At 40.5% G+C, this 17,236-nt stretch overlaps 14 non-coding genes across 14 annotated transcripts; all 14 read right to left on the bottom strand.

Annotated features, from left to right (window-relative positions):
- Window positions 1–1,660: 1,660 nt before the first annotated feature.
- Window positions 1,661–1,734, bottom strand: trnat-agu. The gene has a single exon. It is a non-coding gene; the product is annotated as a tRNA-Thr (tRNA).
- A 1,066-nt stretch (window positions 1,735–2,800) lies between these two features.
- Window positions 2,801–2,874, bottom strand: trnat-ugu. Its single transcript has one exon. It is a non-coding gene; the product is annotated as a tRNA-Thr (tRNA).
- Window positions 2,875–3,943: 1,069 nt separating this feature from the next.
- On the bottom strand, window positions 3,944–4,017 carry trnat-agu. Its single transcript has one exon. It is a non-coding gene; the product is annotated as a tRNA-Thr (tRNA).
- Window positions 4,018–5,084: 1,067 nt separating this feature from the next.
- On the bottom strand, window positions 5,085–5,158 carry trnat-ugu. Its single transcript has one exon. It is a non-coding gene; the product is annotated as a tRNA-Thr (tRNA).
- Window positions 5,159–6,225: 1,067 nt separating this feature from the next.
- Window positions 6,226–6,299, bottom strand: trnat-agu. The gene has a single exon. It is a non-coding gene; the product is annotated as a tRNA-Thr (tRNA).
- Window positions 6,300–7,366: 1,067 nt separating this feature from the next.
- trnat-agu lies at window positions 7,367–7,440 on the bottom strand. Its single transcript has one exon. It is a non-coding gene; the product is annotated as a tRNA-Thr (tRNA).
- A 1,066-nt stretch (window positions 7,441–8,506) lies between these two features.
- On the bottom strand, window positions 8,507–8,580 carry trnat-agu. Its single transcript has one exon. It is a non-coding gene; the product is annotated as a tRNA-Thr (tRNA).
- Window positions 8,581–9,648: 1,068 nt separating this feature from the next.
- On the bottom strand, window positions 9,649–9,722 carry trnat-agu. The gene has a single exon. It is a non-coding gene; the product is annotated as a tRNA-Thr (tRNA).
- A 1,067-nt stretch (window positions 9,723–10,789) lies between these two features.
- On the bottom strand, window positions 10,790–10,863 carry trnat-agu. Its single transcript has one exon. It is a non-coding gene; the product is annotated as a tRNA-Thr (tRNA).
- A 1,067-nt stretch (window positions 10,864–11,930) lies between these two features.
- trnat-agu lies at window positions 11,931–12,004 on the bottom strand. The gene has a single exon. It is a non-coding gene; the product is annotated as a tRNA-Thr (tRNA).
- A 1,067-nt stretch (window positions 12,005–13,071) lies between these two features.
- Window positions 13,072–13,145, bottom strand: trnat-agu. Its single transcript has one exon. It is a non-coding gene; the product is annotated as a tRNA-Thr (tRNA).
- Window positions 13,146–14,213: 1,068 nt separating this feature from the next.
- Window positions 14,214–14,287, bottom strand: trnat-ugu. Its single transcript has one exon. It is a non-coding gene; the product is annotated as a tRNA-Thr (tRNA).
- Window positions 14,288–15,354: 1,067 nt separating this feature from the next.
- trnat-agu lies at window positions 15,355–15,428 on the bottom strand. The gene has a single exon. It is a non-coding gene; the product is annotated as a tRNA-Thr (tRNA).
- Window positions 15,429–16,496: 1,068 nt separating this feature from the next.
- trnat-agu lies at window positions 16,497–16,570 on the bottom strand. Its single transcript has one exon. It is a non-coding gene; the product is annotated as a tRNA-Thr (tRNA).
- Between the last annotated feature and the right edge of the window lie 666 nt (window positions 16,571–17,236).

The following is a 17,236-nucleotide window of genomic DNA, read 5'->3' on the forward strand; positions in this document are numbered from 1 at the left end:
TTTTAGTTTCGTTTCCGTTTCCTTGTTTTTATCGCTTTTCTTTTTTTCTCTTAATTTTATGTTTATTATTTAGTAGCAGTACTGCAATAAAATAAAATAATAGTAATAATAATAATCCCTATGTGAGAAATCTGCATGTTTAATCAAATCATTTCAAATCATTTATGCATGCCATGCGTCTGGGCCCCTACGTTTTTCATCATGAAATCGAACGTCTCACCCTGGGGCAAGGCTGGACCCTGAAAAACTCTGCCTTTGACCCATTACACTGACTCTTCTGCTTCCAGACTTTTTTTTTGTTTGTTTTTATTTATTTTATCCTTTTTTTGTTTTTTTATTATTATTTTTTACGTCCTTAGCACGATCGACCAACTAAATGAAAGGCCTCACATCCGATGGTCGGCTTTTTGGTATAATGGTCGGGGTCCCCACTTATCAAAGCTGCAAACGTCTTCGCAACAGTCAAGGACTTAAGCATCCCTGCCGCTTTCATCCACAACAGAAGTGGACAGCCTCTTGCACAAACCCAAGACAAGAGGACTTTAATGGACCAGCTGCAAACTGCTCAGCCGGTCACCTGTTCTCCAGGTGAAAATCACTCTGCCCCTCCTTCCCCCTTGTGGGAAAGTCCGTATTTCAGCTGAAAACGTATTCTAATTAAATTTTGAATTTTAGTTTAATGTTTAAACCTTAGTCACCGTTCGGTCTTGCGAACCCTGTTTTATTTGCCTTAAGGATTAAATATAATTCATTATTTCTACCGGCTTTTCCTTTTCTACCTTTTAGGTTTACAGTTTTAAATTAAAAAAATTCTTGAGGTATACTTTAAAATGGGGTTTAAAATTTAAAAGCTTGCAAGCATTTTTTGACCAATTGCGTTTGTTTTTAAAAGAGCTGGAAAATAATCCCCTTACCGTCTCATGAAAGAAAGGTTCGGATCTTCGCGCCGACGCCCAGAGACGCTCCGAGACCAGGAGCTCCTCCACATCCCTTGAAAATCCATTCGGGGTACCAGAGGCCGGATAACCTCTCCGGGCCGGCCAAAGCAGCTCCTGTCCCCGGACTCCCTCGCTCGTCGGTCGGAGATCCTGTTCGTGACGCCAAATTGTTGTGGGAGTTTTGGGTGGAATATTAAACAGTAGTAACTGAGTTCCCATCTTTACTAATTGACGAGACGGTGGTATAACGTTCCAGCACTTTTATTGAGAAACAGAGCAGAGATTCACATAGATGGAAAGTAATCGCACCCCACGGTTCCGCTGCAGTCTCTGTCTGCCCTGTCTCTGTCTGCCTCGCTTTTCGGGCTTCCCCTAATACTGCACCGTGGCCTTCCCATGAGACAAAACAAAGACAGTCTATCGTAAACAATCAGTATCCCTCAGCAGCTGCAGCATTTGGCCTTGCAATCAGAAAACAGTGGATCTTATACACAGACATCAGGTCTCCAGGCCTCCTCTGTCCGAGTGGTGTGAGGCCATAGTGACTTCAGAATAATAATTCTTATAACAATGATGGATTTTTGAGAAGAGATTCTTGTCTGCCAAAATTTTGGAGTGCTTTATGACAGGAGTTCAATTAAGGCTAAAAACACCATAGCTCACAAACCCTTCTGGTAAGAAGTTTGGCTCACTGTCTACATTAAATATGAAGGACGCTCCAAAGGCACTGCTGGGATTTGAACCCAGGATCTCCTGTTTACTAGACAGGCACTTTGACCAACTAAGCCACAGCGCCTCAGTATTTGGTTAGTGTCCATTTTCCAAGTATTGAGGGGACCCATAAAAAGGAATCCATTACTCATGGCCTTCAATATTTACAACACAAGTGGTAAAATTTCTTCTTGCAACCAAGAAATCAAGCTGATTGTTGAACTCAGATTTGTTTTCTCTTTAAGAGCCAGGTGCTTTGACTTACTAAGATAAAGCAGCTTGTATGGCGACCTTTGTAATACCAAGTACCTCGTCATGAATTTTAAACAAACCTAAAGCAATGGAATAAGCTTTGAAAAGGAAAACCACGGTTTTCCTGAAACTTGTGCAAAGTTAAAGTACAAATTTTCTACCAAAGTCTTATCAGATATTTCAATGACGTTCAGGTACTAATTTGCCTAATAATGTTCATCATTCACCAGAAAAGGGAGTAATTATGCTCAGGTTAGCATAAGCTTTAGCTCGTATGCTGCAGAAATCTTATAAACTGATCCGCACTGCTTCATAATCATTGTGTTTAAAACACTTTGTCTCCACAATGACCATCATGTCATGACCTGATGGAAATGTATATGTACAGTATGATGCGAGTAAAATCCAGGACTACATTCTTGCGAAAATGAACTACAAAGTACGCCATATCTTCTCTCTGGACATTCCGTGAAGGGGCTTTGCTTATACGTCATGTCGGGCAAAGATTGTGCAATACTTTAAGGCTTCTTAGCGCTGGTAATTGATGTCGCAGGGTTCCAAAGCAAAACTATCTGTGAGAGGAAGATTACAGGCTCCTTTTCCTACCTCCTTCTTTGCTGACTGCATTATTGGGACAGCACCTATCATGGCGATCGCTGGCGCACTTCCGCTTTGGCTAAAGAGTGCTTACCCAATAGAGGTACTTGGATGGACCCTTGGTTTGGAGTTTTGTCTGAGTTGACCATAATAATGGATTTTTGAGAAGAGATTCTTGTCTGCTACAATTTTCGACTGCTATATGACAGGAGTTCAATTAAGGCTAAAAACACCATAGCTCACAAACCCTTTAGGTAAGAAGTTTGGCTCACTGTCTACATTAAATATGAAGGATGCTCCAAAGGCACTGCTGGGATTTGAACCCAGGATCTCCTGTTTACAAGACAGGCACTTTGACCAACTAAGCCACAGCGCCTCAGTATTTGGTGAATGTCCATTTTCCAAGTATTGAGGGGACCCATAAAAAGGAATCCAATACTCATGGCCTTCAATATTTACAACACAAGTGGTAAAATTTCTTCTTGCAACCAAGAAATCAAGCTGATTGTTGAACTCAGATTTGTTTTCTCTTTAAGAGCCAGGTGCTTTGACTTACTAAGATAAAGCAGCTTGTATGGCGACCTTTGTAATACCAAGTACCTCGTCATGAATTTTAAACAAACCTAAAGCAATGGAATAAGCTTTGAAAAGGAAAACCACGGTTTTCCTGAAACTTGTGCAAGGTTGAAAGTACAAATTTTCTACCAAAGTCTTATCAGATATTTCAATGACGTTCAGGTACTAATTTGCCTAATTATGTTCATCATTCACCAGAAAAGGGAGTAATTATGCTCAGGTTAGCATTAGCGTTAGCTCGTACGCTGCAGAAATCTTAGAAACTGATCCGCACTGCTTCATAATCATTGTGTTTAAAACTCATTGTCTCCACAATGACCATCATGTCATGACCTGATGGAAACTGTATATGTACAGTATGATGCGAGTAAAATCCAGGACTACATTCTTGCGAAAATGAACTACAAAGTACGCCATATCTTCTCTCTGGACATTCCGTGAAGGGGCTTTGCTAATACGTCATGTCGCGCAATAGATTGTGCAATACTTTAAGGCTTCTTAGCGCTGGTAATTGATGTTGCAGGGTTCCAAAGCAAAACTAGCTGTGAGAGGAAGATTACAGGCTCCTTTTCCTACCTCCTTCTTTGCTGACTGCATTATTGGGACAGCACCTATCATGGCGACCGCTGGCGCACTTCCGCTTTGGCTAAAGAGTGCTTACCCAATAGAGGTACTTGGATGGAGCCCTGGTTTGGAGTTTTGTCTGAGTTGACTATGATAATGGATTTTTTAGAAGAGATTCTTGTCTGCCCCAATTTTCGACTCCTATACGACAGGAGTTCAATTAAGGCTAAAAACACCATAGCTCACAAACCCTTTTGGTAAGAAGTTTGGCTCACTGTCTACATTAAATATGAAGGATGCTCCAAAGGCACTGCTGGGATTTGAACCCAGGATCTCCTGTTTACTAGACAGGCACTTTGACCAACTAAGCCACAGCGCCTCAGTATTTGGTGAATGTCCATTTTCCAAGTATTGAGGGGACCCATAAAAAGGAATCCAATACTCATGGCCTTCAATATTTACAACACAAGTGGTAAAATTTCTTCTTGCAACCAAGAAATCAAGCTGATTGTTGAACTCAGATTTGTTTTCTCTTTAAGAGCCAGGTGCTTTGACTTACTAAGATAAAGCAGCTTGTATGGCGACCTTTTTAATACCAAGTACCTCGTCATAAATTTTAACCAAACCTAAAGCAATGGAATAAGCTTTGATAAGGAAAACCACGTTTTTTCTGAAACTTGCGCAAGGTTGAAAGTACAAATTTTCTACCAAAGTCTTATCAGATATTTGAATGATGTTCAGGTATTAATTTGCCTAATTATGTTCATCATTCACCAGAAAAGGGAGTAATTATGCTCAGGTTAGCATTAGCGTTAGCTCGTACGCTGCAGAAATCTTAGAAACTGATCCGCACTGCTTCATAATCATTGTGTTTAAAACTCATTGTCTCCACAATGACCATCATGTCATGACCTGATGGAAACGTATATGTACAGTATGATGCGAGTAAAATCCAGGACTACATTCTTGCGAAAATGAACTACAAAGTACGCCATATCTTCTCTCTGGACATTCCGTGAAGGGGCTTTGCTAATACGTCATGTCGCGCATAGATTGTGCAATACTTTAAGGCTTCTTAGCGCTGGTAATTGATGTTGCAGGGTTCCAAAGCAAAACTAGCTGTGAGAGGAAGATTACAGGCTCCTTTTCCTACCTCCTTCTTTGCTGACTGCATTATTGGGACAGCACCTATCATGGCGACCGCTGGCGCACTTCCGCTTTGGCTAAAGAGTGCTTACCCAATAGAGGTACTTGGATGGAGCCCTGGTTTGGAGTTTTGTCTGAGTTGACTATGATAATGGATTTTTTAGAACAGATTCTTGTCTGCCCCAATTTTCGACTCCTATACGACAGGAGTTCAATTAAGGCTAAAAACACCATAGCTCACAAACCCTTTTGGTAAGAAGTTTGGCTCACTGTCTACATTAAATATGAAGGATGCTCCAAAGGCACTGCTGGGATTTGAACCCAGGATCTCCTGTTTACAAGACAGGCACTTTGACCAACTAAGCCACAGCGCCTCAGTATTTGGTGAATGTCCATTTTCCAAGTATTGAGGGGACCCATAAAAAGGAATCCAATACTCATGGCCTTCAATATTTACAACACAAGTGGTAAAATTTCTTCTTGCAACCAAGAAATCAAGCTGATTGTTGAACTCAGATTTGTTTTCTCTTTAAGAGCCAGGTGCTTTGACTTACTAAGATAAAGCAGCTTGTATGGCGACCTTTTTAATACCAAGTACCTCGTCATAAATTTTAACCAAACCTAAAGCAATGGAATAAGCTTTGATAAGGAAAACCACGTTTTTTCTGAAACTTGCGCAAGGTTGAAAGTACAAATTTTCTACCAAAGTCTTATCAGATATTTGAATGATGTTCAGGTATTAATTTGCCTAATTATGTTCATCATTCACCAGAAAAGGGAGTAATTATGCTCAGGTTAGCATTAGCGTTAGCTCGTACGCTGCAGAAATCTTAGAAACTGATCGCACTGCTTCATAATCATTGTGTTTAAAACTCATTGTCTCCACAATGACCATCATGTCATGACCTGATGGAAACGTATATGTACAGTATGATGCGAGTAAAATCCAGGACTACATTCTTGCTGAAAATGAACTACAAAGTACGCCATATCTTCTCTCTGGACATTCCGTGAAGGGGCTTTGCTAATACGTCATGTCGCGCATAGATTGTGCAATACTTTAAGGCTTCTTAGCGCTGGTAATTGATGTTGCAGGGTTCCAAAGCAAAACTAGCTGTGAGAGGAAGATTACAGGCTCCTTTTCCTACCTCCTTCTTTGCTGACTGCATTATTGGGACAGCACCTATCATGGCGACCGCTGGCGCACTTCCGCTTTGGCTAAAGAGTGCTTACCCAATAGAGGTACTTGGATGGAGCCCTGGTTTGGAGTTTTGTCTGAGTTGACTATGATAATGGATTTTTTAGAAGAGATTCTTGTCTGCCCCAATTTTCGACTCCTATACGACAGGAGTTCAATTAAGGCTAAAAACACCATAGCTCACAAACCCTTTTGGTAAGAAGTTTGGCTCACTGTCTACATTAAATATGAAGGATGCTCCAAAGGCACTGCTGGGATTTGAACCCAGGATCTCCTGTTTACTAGACAGGCACTTTGACCAACTAAGCCACAGCGCCTCAGTATTTGGTGAATGTCCATTTTCCAAGTATTGAGGGGACCCATAAAAAGGAATCCATTACTCATGGCCTTCAATATTTACAACACAAGTGGTAAAATTTCTTCTTGCAACCAAGAAATCAAGCTGATTGTTGAACTCAGATTTGTTTTCTCTTTAAGAGCCAGGTGCTTTGACTTACTAAGATAAAGCAGCTTGTATGGCGACCTTTTTAATACCAAGTACCTCGTCATAAATTTTAACCAAACCTAAAGCAATGGAATAAGCTTTGATAAGGAAAACCACGTTTTTTCTGAAACTTGCGCAAGGTTGAAAGTACAAATTTTCTACCAAAGTCTTATCAGATATTTGAATGATGTTCAGGTATTAATTTGCCTAATTATGTTCATCATTCACCAGAAAAGGGAGTAATTATGCTCAGGTTAGCATTAGCGTTAGCTCGTACGCTGCAGAAATCTTAGAAACTGATCCGCACTGCTTCATAATCATTGTGTTTAAAACTCATTGTCTCCACAATGACCATCATGTCATGACCTGATGGAAACGTATATGTACAGTATGATGCGAGTAAAATCCAGGACTACATTCTTGCGAAAATGAACTACAAAGTACGCCATATCTTCTCTCTGGACATTCCGTGAAGGGGCTTTGCTAATACGTCATGTCGCGCATAGATTGTGCAATACTTTAAGGCTTCTTAGCGCTGGTAATTGATGTCGCAGGGTTCCAAAGCAAAACTAGCTGTGAGAGGAAGATTACAGGCTCCTTTTCCTACCTCCTTCTTTGCTGACTGCATTATTGGGACAGCACCTATCATGGCGACCGCTGGCGCACTTCCGCTTTGGCTAAAGAGTGCTTACCCAATAGAGGTACTTGGATGGAGCCCTGGTTTGGAGTTTTGTCTGAGTTGACTATGATAATGGATTTTTTAGAAGAGATTCTTGTCTGCCCCAATTTTCGACTCCTATACGACAGGAGTTCAATTAAGGCTAAAAACACCATAGCTCACAAACCCTTTTGGTAAGAAGTTTGGCTCACTGTCTACATTAAATATGAAGGATGCTCCAAAGGCACTGCTGGGATTTGAACCCAGGATCTCCTGTTTACTAGACAGGCACTTTGACCAACTAAGCCACAGCGCCTCAGTATTTGGTGAATGTCCATTTTCCAAGTATTGAGGGGACCCATAAAAAGGAATCCAATACTCATGGCCTTCAATATTTATAACACAAGTGGTAAAATTTCTTCTTGCAACCAAGAAATCAAGCTGATTGTTGAACTCAGATTTGTTTTCTCTTTAAGAGCCAGGTGCTTTGACTTACTAAGATAAAGCAGCTTGTATGGCGACCTTTTTAATACCAAGTACCTCGTCATAAATTTTAACCAAACCTAAAGCAATGGAATAAGCTTTGATAAGGAAAACCACGTTTTTCTGAAACTTGCGCAAGGTTGAAAGTACAAATTTTCTACCAAAGTCTTATCAGATATTTGAATGATGTTCAGGTATTAATTTGCCTAATTATGTTCATCATTCACCAGAAAAGGGAGTAATTATGCTCAGGTTAGCATTAGCGTTAGCTCGTACGCTGCAGAAATCTTAGAAACTGATCCGCACTGCTTCATAATCATTGTGTTTAAAACTCATTGTCTCCACAATGACCATCATGTCATGACCTGATGGAAACGTATATGTACAGTATGATGCGAGTAAAATCCAGGACTACATTCTTGCGAAAATGAACTACAAAGTACGCCATATCTTCTCTCTGGACATTCCGTGAAGGGGCTTTGCTAATACGTCATGTCGCGCATAGATTGTGCAATACTTTAAGGCTTCTTAGCGCTGGTAATTGATGTCGCAGGGTTCCAAAGCAAAACTAGCTGTGAGAGGAAGATTACAGGCTCCTTTTCCTACCTCCTTCTTTGCTGACTGCATTATTGGGACAGCACCTATCATGGCGACCGCTGGCGCACTTCCGCTTTGGCTAAAGAGTGCTTACCCAATAGAGGTACTTGGATGGAGCCCTGGTTTGGAGTTTTGTCTGAGTTGACTATGATAATGGATTTTTTAGAAGAGATTCTTGTCTGCCCCAATTTTCGACTCCTATACGACAGGAGTTCAATTAAGGCTAAAAACACCATAGCTCACAAACCCTTTTGGTAAGAAGTTTGGCTCACTGTCTACATTAAATATGAAGGATGCTCCAAAGGCACTGCTGGGATTTGAACCCAGGATCTCCTGTTTACTAGACAGGCACTTTGACCAACTAAGCCACAGCGCCTCAGTATTTGGTGAATGTCCATTTTCCAAGTATTGAGGGGACCCATAAAAAGGAATCCAATACTCATGGCCTTCAATATTTATAACACAAGTGGTAAAATTTCTTCTTGCAACCAAGAAATCAAGCTGATTGTTGAACTCAGATTTGTTTTCTCTTTAAGAGCCAGGTGCTTTGACTTACTAAGATAAAGCAGCTTGTATGGCGACCTTTTTAATACCAAGTACCTCGTCATAAATTTTAACCAAACCTAAAGCAATGGAATAAGCTTTGATAAGGAAAACCACGTTTTTTCTGAAACTTGCGCAAGGTTGAAAGTACAAATTTTCTACCAAAGTCTTATCAGATATTTGAATGATGTTCAGGTATTAATTTGCCTAATTATGTTCATCATTCACCAGAAAAGGGAGTAATTATGCTCAGGTTAGCATTAGCGTTAGCTCGTACGCTGCAGAAATCTTAGAAACTGATCCGCACTGCTTCATAATCATTGTGTTTAAAACTCATTGTCTCCACAATGACCATCATGTCATGACCTGATGGAAACGTATATGTACAGTATGATGCGAGTAAAATCCAGGACTACATTCTTGCGAAAATGAACTACAAAGTACGCCATATCTTCTCTCTGGACATTCCGTGAAGGGGCTTTGCTAATACGTCATGTCGCGCATAGATTGTGCAATACTTTAAGGCTTCTTAGCGCTGGTAATTGATGTTCGCAGGGTTCCAAAGCAAAACTAGCTGTGAGAGGAAGATTACAGGCTCCTTTTCCTACCTCCTTCTTTGCTGACTGCATTATTGGGACAGCACCTATCATGGCGACCGCTGGCGCACTTCCGCTTTGGCTAAAGAGTGCTTACCCAATAGAGGTACTTGGATGGAGCCCTGGTTTGGAGTTTTGTCTGAGTTGACTATGATAATGGATTTTTTAGAAGAGATTCTTGTCTGCCCCAATTTTCGACTCCTATACGACAGGAGTTCAATTAAGGCTAAAAACACCATAGCTCACAAACCCTTTTGGTAAGAAGTTTGGCTCACTGTCTACATTAAATATGAAGGATGCTCCAAAGGCACTGCTGGGATTTGAACCCAGGATCTCCTGTTTACTAGACAGGCACTTTGACCAACTAAGCCACAGCGCCTCAGTATTTGGTGAATGTCCATTTTCCAAGTATTGAGGGGACCCATAAAAAGGAATCCAATACTCATGGCCTTCAATATTTATAACACAAGTGGTAAAATTTCTTCTTGCAACCAAGAAATCAAGCTGATTGTTGAACTCAGATTTGTTTTCTCTTTAAGAGCCAGGTGCTTTGACTTACTAAGATAAAGCAGCTTGTATGGCGACCTTTTTAATACCAAGTACCTCGTCATAAATTTTAACCAAACCTAAAGCAATGGAATAAGCTTTGATAAGGAAAACCACGTTTTTTCTGAAACTTGCGCAAGGTTGAAAGTACAAATTTTCTACCAAAGTCTTATCAGATATTTGAATGATGTTCAGGTATTAATTTGCCTAATTATGTTCATCATTCACCAGAAAAGGGAGTAATTATGCTCAGGTTAGCATTAGCGTTAGCTCGTACGCTGCAGAAATCTTAGAAACTGATCCGCACTGCTTCATAATCATTGTGTTTAAAACTCATTGTCTCCACAATGACCATCATGTCATGACCTGATGGAAACGTATATGTACAGTATGATGCGAGTAAAATCCAGGACTACATTCTTGTGAAAATGAACTACAAAGTACGCCATATCTTCTCTCTGGACATTCCGTGAAGGGGCTTTGCTAATACGTCATGTCGCGCATAGATTGTGCAATACTTTAAGGCTTCTTAGCGCTGGTAATTGATGTCGCAGGGTTCCAAAGCAAAACTAGCTGTGAGAGGAAGATTACAGGCTCCTTTTCCTACCTCCTTCTTTGCTGACTGCATTATTGGGACAGCACCTATCATGGCGACCGCTGGCGCACTTCCGCTTTGGCTAAAGAGTGCTTACCCAATAGAGGTACTTGGATGGAGCCCTGGTTTGGAGTTTTGTCTGAGTTGACTATGATAATGGATTTTTTAGAAGAGATTCTTGTCTGCCCCAATTTTCGACTCCTATACGACAGGAGTTCAATTAAGGCTAAAAACATCATAGCTCACAAGCCCCTTTGGTAAGAAGTTTGGCTCACTGTCTACATTAAATATGAAGGACGCTCCAAAGGCACTGCTGGGATTTGAACCCAGGATCTCCTGTTTACTAGACAGGCACTTTGACCAACTAAGCCACAGCGCCTCAATATTTGGTGAATGTCCATTTTCCAAGTATTGAGGGGACCCATAAAAAGGAATCCAATACTCATGGCCTTCAATATTTATAACACAAGTGGTAAAATTTCTTCTTGCAACCAAGAAATCAAGCTGATTGTTGAACTCAGATTTGTTTTCTCTTTAAGAGCCAGGTGCTTTGACTTACTAAGATAAAGCAGCTTGTATGGCGACCTTTTTAATACCAAGTACCTCGTCATAAATTTTAACCAAACCTAAAGCAATGGAATAAGCTTTGATAAGGAAAACCACGTTTTTTCTGAAACTTGCGCAAGGTTGAAAGTACAAATTTTCTACCAAAGTCTTATCAGATATTTGAATGATGTTCAGGTATTAATTTGCCTAATTATGTTCATCATTCACCAGAAAAGGGAGTAATTATACTCAGGTTAGCATTAGCGTTAGCTCGTACGCTGCAGAAATCTTAGAAACTGATCGGCACTGCTTCATAATCATTGTGTTTAAAACTCATTGTCTCCACAATGACCATCATGTCATGACCTGATGGAAACGTATATGTACAGTATGATGCGAGTAAAATCCAGGACTACATTCTTGTGAAAATGAACTACAAAGTACGCCATATCTTCTCTCTGGACATTCCGTGAAGGGGCTTTGCTAATACGTCATGTCGCGCATAGATTGTGCAATACTTTAAGGCTTCTTAGCGCTGGTAATTGATGTTGCAGGGTTCCAAAGCAAAACTAGCTGTGAGAGGAAGATTACAGGCTCCTTTTCCTACCTCCTTCTTTGCTGACTGCATTATTGGGACAGCACCTATCATGGCGACCGCTGGCGCACTTCCGCTTTGGCTAAAGAGTGCTTACCCAATAGAGGTACTTGGATGGAGCCCTGGTTTGGAGTTTTGTCTGAGTTGACTATGATAATGGATTTTTTAGAAGAGATTCTTGTCTGCCCCAATTTTCGACTCCTATACGACAGGAGTTCAATTAAGGCTAAAAACACCATAGCTCACAAACCCTTTTGGTAAGAAGTTTGGCTCACTGTCTACATTAAATATGAAGGATGCTCCAAAGGCACTGCTGGGATTTGAACCCAGGATCTCCTGTTTACTAGACAGGCACTTTGACCAACTAAGCCACAGCGCCTCAGTATTTGGTGAATGTCCATTTTCCAAGTATTGAGGGGACCCATAAAAAGGAATCCAATACTCATGGCCTTCAATATTTATAACACAAGTGGTAAAATTTCTTCTTGCAACCAAGAAATCAAGCTGATTGTTGAACTCAGATTTGTTTTCTCTTTAAGAGCCAGGTGCTTTGACTTACTAAGATAAAGCAGCTTGTATGGCGACCTTTTTAATACCAAGTACCTCGTCATAAATTTTAACCAAACCTAAAGCAATGGAATAAGCTTTGATAAGGAAAACCACGTTTTTTCTGAAACTTGCGCAAGGTTGAAAGTACAAATTTTCTACCAAAGTCTTATCAGATATTTGAATGATGTTCAGGTATTAATTTGCCTAATTATGTTCATCATTCACCAGAAAAGGGAGTAATTATGCTCAGGTTAGCATTAGCGTTAGCTCGTACGCTGCAGAAATCTTAGAAACTGATCGGCACTGCTTCATAATCATTGTGTTTAAAACTCATTGTCTCCACAATGACCATCATGTCATGACCTGATGGAAACGTATATGTACAGTATGATGCGAGTAAAATCCAGGACTACATTCTTGTGAAAATGAACTACAAAGTACGCCATATCTTCTCTCTGGACATTCCGTGAAGGGGCTTTGCTAATACGTCATGTCGCGCATAGATTGTGCAATACTTTAAGGCTTCTTAGCGCTGGTAATTGATGTTGCAGGGTTCCAAAGCAAAACTAGCTGTGAGAGGAAGATTACAGGCTCCTTTTCCTACCTCCTTCTTTGCTGACTGCATTATTGGGACAGCACCTATCATGGCGACCGCTGGCGCACTTCCGCTTTGGCTAAAGAGTGCTTACCCAATAGAGGTACTTGGATGGAGCCCTGGTTTGGAGTTTTGTCTGAGTTGACTATGATAATGGATTTTTTAGAAGAGATTCTTGTCTGCCCCAATTTTCGACTCCTATACGACAGGAGTTCAATTAAGGCTAAAAACACCATAGCTCACAAACCCTTTTGGTAAGAAGTTTGGCTCACTGTCTACATTAAATATGAAGGATGCTCCAAAGGCACTGCTGGGATTTGAACCCAGGATCTCCTGTTTACTAGACAGGCACTTTGACCAACTAAGCCACAGCGCCTCAGTATTTGGTGAATGTCCATTTTCCAAGTATTGAGGGGACCCATAAAAAGGAATCCATTACTCATGGCCTTCAATATTTACAACACAAGTGGTAAAATTTCTTCTTGCAACCAAGAAATCAAGCTGATTGTTGAACTCAGATTTGTTTTCTCTTTAAGAGCCAGGTGCTTTGACTTACTAAGATAAAGCAGCTTGTATGGCGACCTTTTTAATACCAAGTACCTCGTCATAAATTTTAACCAAACCTAAAGCAATGGAATAAGCTTTGATAAGGAAAACCACGTTTTTTCTGAAACTTGCGCAAGGTTGAAAGTACAAATTTTCTACCAAAGTCTTATCAGATATTTGAATGATGTTCAGGTATTAATTTGCCTAATTATGTTCATCATTCACCAGAAAAGGGAGTAATTATAGCTCAGGTTAGCATTAGCGTTAGCTCGTACGCTGCAGAAATCTTAGAAACTGATCCGCACTGCTTCATAATCATTGTGTTTAAAACTCATTGTCTCCACAATGACCATCATGTCATGACCTGATGGAAACGTATATGTACAGTATGATGCGAGTAAAATCCAGGACTACATTCTTGTGAAAATGAACTACAAAGTACGCCATATCTTCTCTCTGGACATTCCGTGAAGGGGCTTTGCTAATACGTCATGTCGCGCATAGATTGTGCAATACTTTAAGGCTTCTTAGCGCTGGTAATTGATGTCGCAGGGTTCCAAAGCAAAACTAGCTGTGAGAGGAAGATTACAGGCTCCTTTTCCTACCTCCTTCTTTGCTAACTGCATTATTGGGACAGCACCTATCATGGCGACCGCTGGCGCACTTCCGCTTTGGCTAAAGAGTGCTTACCCAATAGAGGTACTTGGATGGAGCCCTGGTTTGGAGTTTTGTCTGAGTTGACTATGATAATGGATTTTTTAGAAGAGATTCTTGTCTGCCCCAATTTTCGACTCCTATACGACAGGAGTTCAATTAAGGCTAAAAACACCATAGCTCACAAACCCTTTTGGTAAGAAGTTTGGCTCACTGTCTACATTAAATATGAAGGATGGTCCAAAGGCACTGCTGGGATTTGAACCCAGGATCTCCTGTTTACAAGACAGGCACTTTGACCAACTAAGCCACAGCGCCTCAGTATTTGGGGAATGTCCATTTTCCAAGTATTGAGGGGACCCATAAAAAGGAATCCAATACTCATGGCCTTCAATATTTACAACACAAGTGGTAAAATTTCTTCTTGCAACCAAGAAATCAAGCTGATTGTTGAACTCAGATTTGTTTTCTCTTTAAGAGCCAGGTGCTTTGACTTACTAAGATAAAGCAGCTTGTATGGCGACCTTTTTAATACCAAGTACCTCGTCATAAATTTTAACCAAACCTAAAGCAATGGAATAAGCTTTGATAAGGAAAACCACGTTTTTTCTGAAACTTGCGCAAGGTTGAAAGTACAAATTTTCTACCAAAGTCTTATCAGATATTTGAATGATGTTCAGGTATTAATTTGCCTAATTATGTTCATCATTCACCAGAAAAGGGAGTAATTATGCTCAGGTTAGCATTAGCGTTAGCTCGTACGCTGCAGAAATCTTAGAAACTGATCCGCACTGCTTCATAATCATTGTGTTTAAAACTCATTGTCTCCACAATGACCATCATGTCATGACCTGATGGAAACGTATATGTACAGTATGATGCGAGTAAAATCCAGGACTACATTCTTGTGAAAATGAACTACAAAGTACGCCATATCTTCTCTCTGGACATTCCGTGAAGGGGCTTTGCTAATACGTCATGTCGCGCATAGATTGTGCAATACTTTAAGGCTTCTTAGCGCTGGTAATTGATGTTGCAGGGTTCCAAAGCAAAACTAGCTGTGAGAGGAAGATTACAGGCTCCTTTTCCTACCTCCTTCTTTGCTGACTGCATTATTGGGACAGCACCTATCATGGCGACCGCTGGCGCACTTCCGCTTTGGCTAAAGAGTGCTTACCCAATAGAGGTACTTGGATGGAGCCCTGGTTTGGAGTTTTGTCTGAGTTGACTATGATAATGGATTTTTTAGAAGAGATTCTTGTCTGCCCCAATTTTCGACTCCTATACGACAGGAGTTCAATTAAGGCTAAAAACACCATAGCTCACAAACCCTTTTGGTAAGAAGTTTGGCTCACTGTCTACATTAAATATGAAGGATGCTCCAAAGGCACTGCTGGGATTTGAACCCAGGATCTCCTGTTTACTAGACAGGCACTTTGACCAACTAAGCCACAGCGCCTCAGTATTTGGTGAATGTCCATTTTCCAAGTATTGAGGGGACCCATAAAAAGGAATCCAATACTCATGGCCTTCAATATTTACAACACAAGTGGTAAAATTTCTTCTTGCAACCAAGAAATCAAGCTGATTGTTGAACTCAGATTTGTTTTCTCTTTAAGAGCCAGGTGCTTTGACTTACTAAGATAAAGCAGCTTGTATGGCGACCTTTTTAATACCAAGTACCTCGTCATAAATTTTAACCAAACCTAAAGCAATGGAATAAGCTTTGATAAGGAAAACCACGTTTTTTCTGAAACTTGCGCAAGGTTGAAAGTACAAATTTTCTACCAAAGTCTTATCAGATATTTGAATGATGTTCAGGTATTAATTTGCCTAATTATGTTCATCATTCACCAGAAAAGGGAGTAATTATGCTCAGGTTAGCATTAGCGTTAGCTCGTACGCTGCAGAAATCTTAGAAACTGATCGGCACTGCTTCATAATCATTGTGTTTAAAACTCATTGTCTCCACAATGACCATCATGTCATGACCTGATGGAAACGTATATGTACAGTATGATGCGAGTAAAATCCAGGACTACATTCTTGTGAAAATGAACTACAAAGTACGCCATATCTTCTCTCTGGACATTCCGTGAAGGGGCTTTGCTAATACGTCATGTCGCGCATAGATTGTGCAATACTTTAAGGCTTCTTAGCGCTGGTAATTGATGTTCGCAGGGTTCCAAAGCAAAACTAGCTGTGAGAGGAAGATTACAGGCTCCTTTTCCTACCTCCTTCTTTGCTAACTGCATTATTGGGACAGCACCTATCATGGCGACCGCTGGCGCACTTCCGCTTTGGCTAAAGAGTGCTTACCCAATAGAGGTACTTGGATGGAGCCCTGGTTTGGAGTTTTGTCTGAGTTGACTATGATAATGGATTTTTTAGAAGAGATTCTTGTCTGCCCCAATTTTCGACTCCTATACGACAGGAGTTCAATTAAGGCTAAAAACACCATAGCTCACAAACCCTTTTGGTAAGAAGTTTGGCTCACTGTCTACATTAAATATGAAGGATGCTCCAAAGGCACTGCTGGGATTTGAACCCAGGATCTCCTGTTTACTAGACAGGCACTTTGACCAACTAAGCCACAGCGCCTCAGTATTTGGTGAATGTCCATTTTCCAAGTATTGAGGGGACCCATAAAAAGGAATCCATTACTCATGGCCTTCAATATTTACAACACAAGTGGTAAAATTTCTTCTTGCAACCAAGAAATCAAGCTGATTGTTGAACTCAGATTTGTTTTCTCTTTAAGAGCCAGGTGCTTTGACTTACTAAGATAAAGCAGCTTGTATGGCGACCTTTTTAATACCAAGTACCTCGTCATAAATTTTAACCAAACCTAAAGCAATGGAATAAGCTTTGATAAGGAAAACCACGTTTTTTCTGAAACTTGCGCAAGGTTGAAAGTACAAATTTTCTACCAAAGTCTTATCAGATATTTGAATGATGTTCAGGTATTAATTTGCCTAATTATGTTCATCATTCACCAGAAAAGGGAGTAATTATGCTCAGGTTAGCATTAGCGTTAGCTCGTACGCTGCAGAAATCTTAGAAACTGATCCGCACTGCTTCATAATCATTGTGTTTAAAACTCATTGTCTCCACAATGACCATCATGTCATGACCTGATGGAAACGTATATGTACAGTATGATGCGAGTAAAATCCAGGACTACATTCTTGCGAAAATGAACTACAAAGTACGCCATATCTTCTCTCTGGACATTCCGTGAAGGGGCTTTGCTAATACGTCATGTCG

This window comes from Fundulus heteroclitus, chromosome 24, assembly GCF_011125445.2.
Source record: "Fundulus heteroclitus isolate FHET01 chromosome 24, MU-UCD_Fhet_4.1, whole genome shotgun sequence".
Classification (NCBI taxonomy): Eukaryota; Metazoa; Chordata; class Actinopteri; order Cyprinodontiformes; family Fundulidae; genus Fundulus; species Fundulus heteroclitus.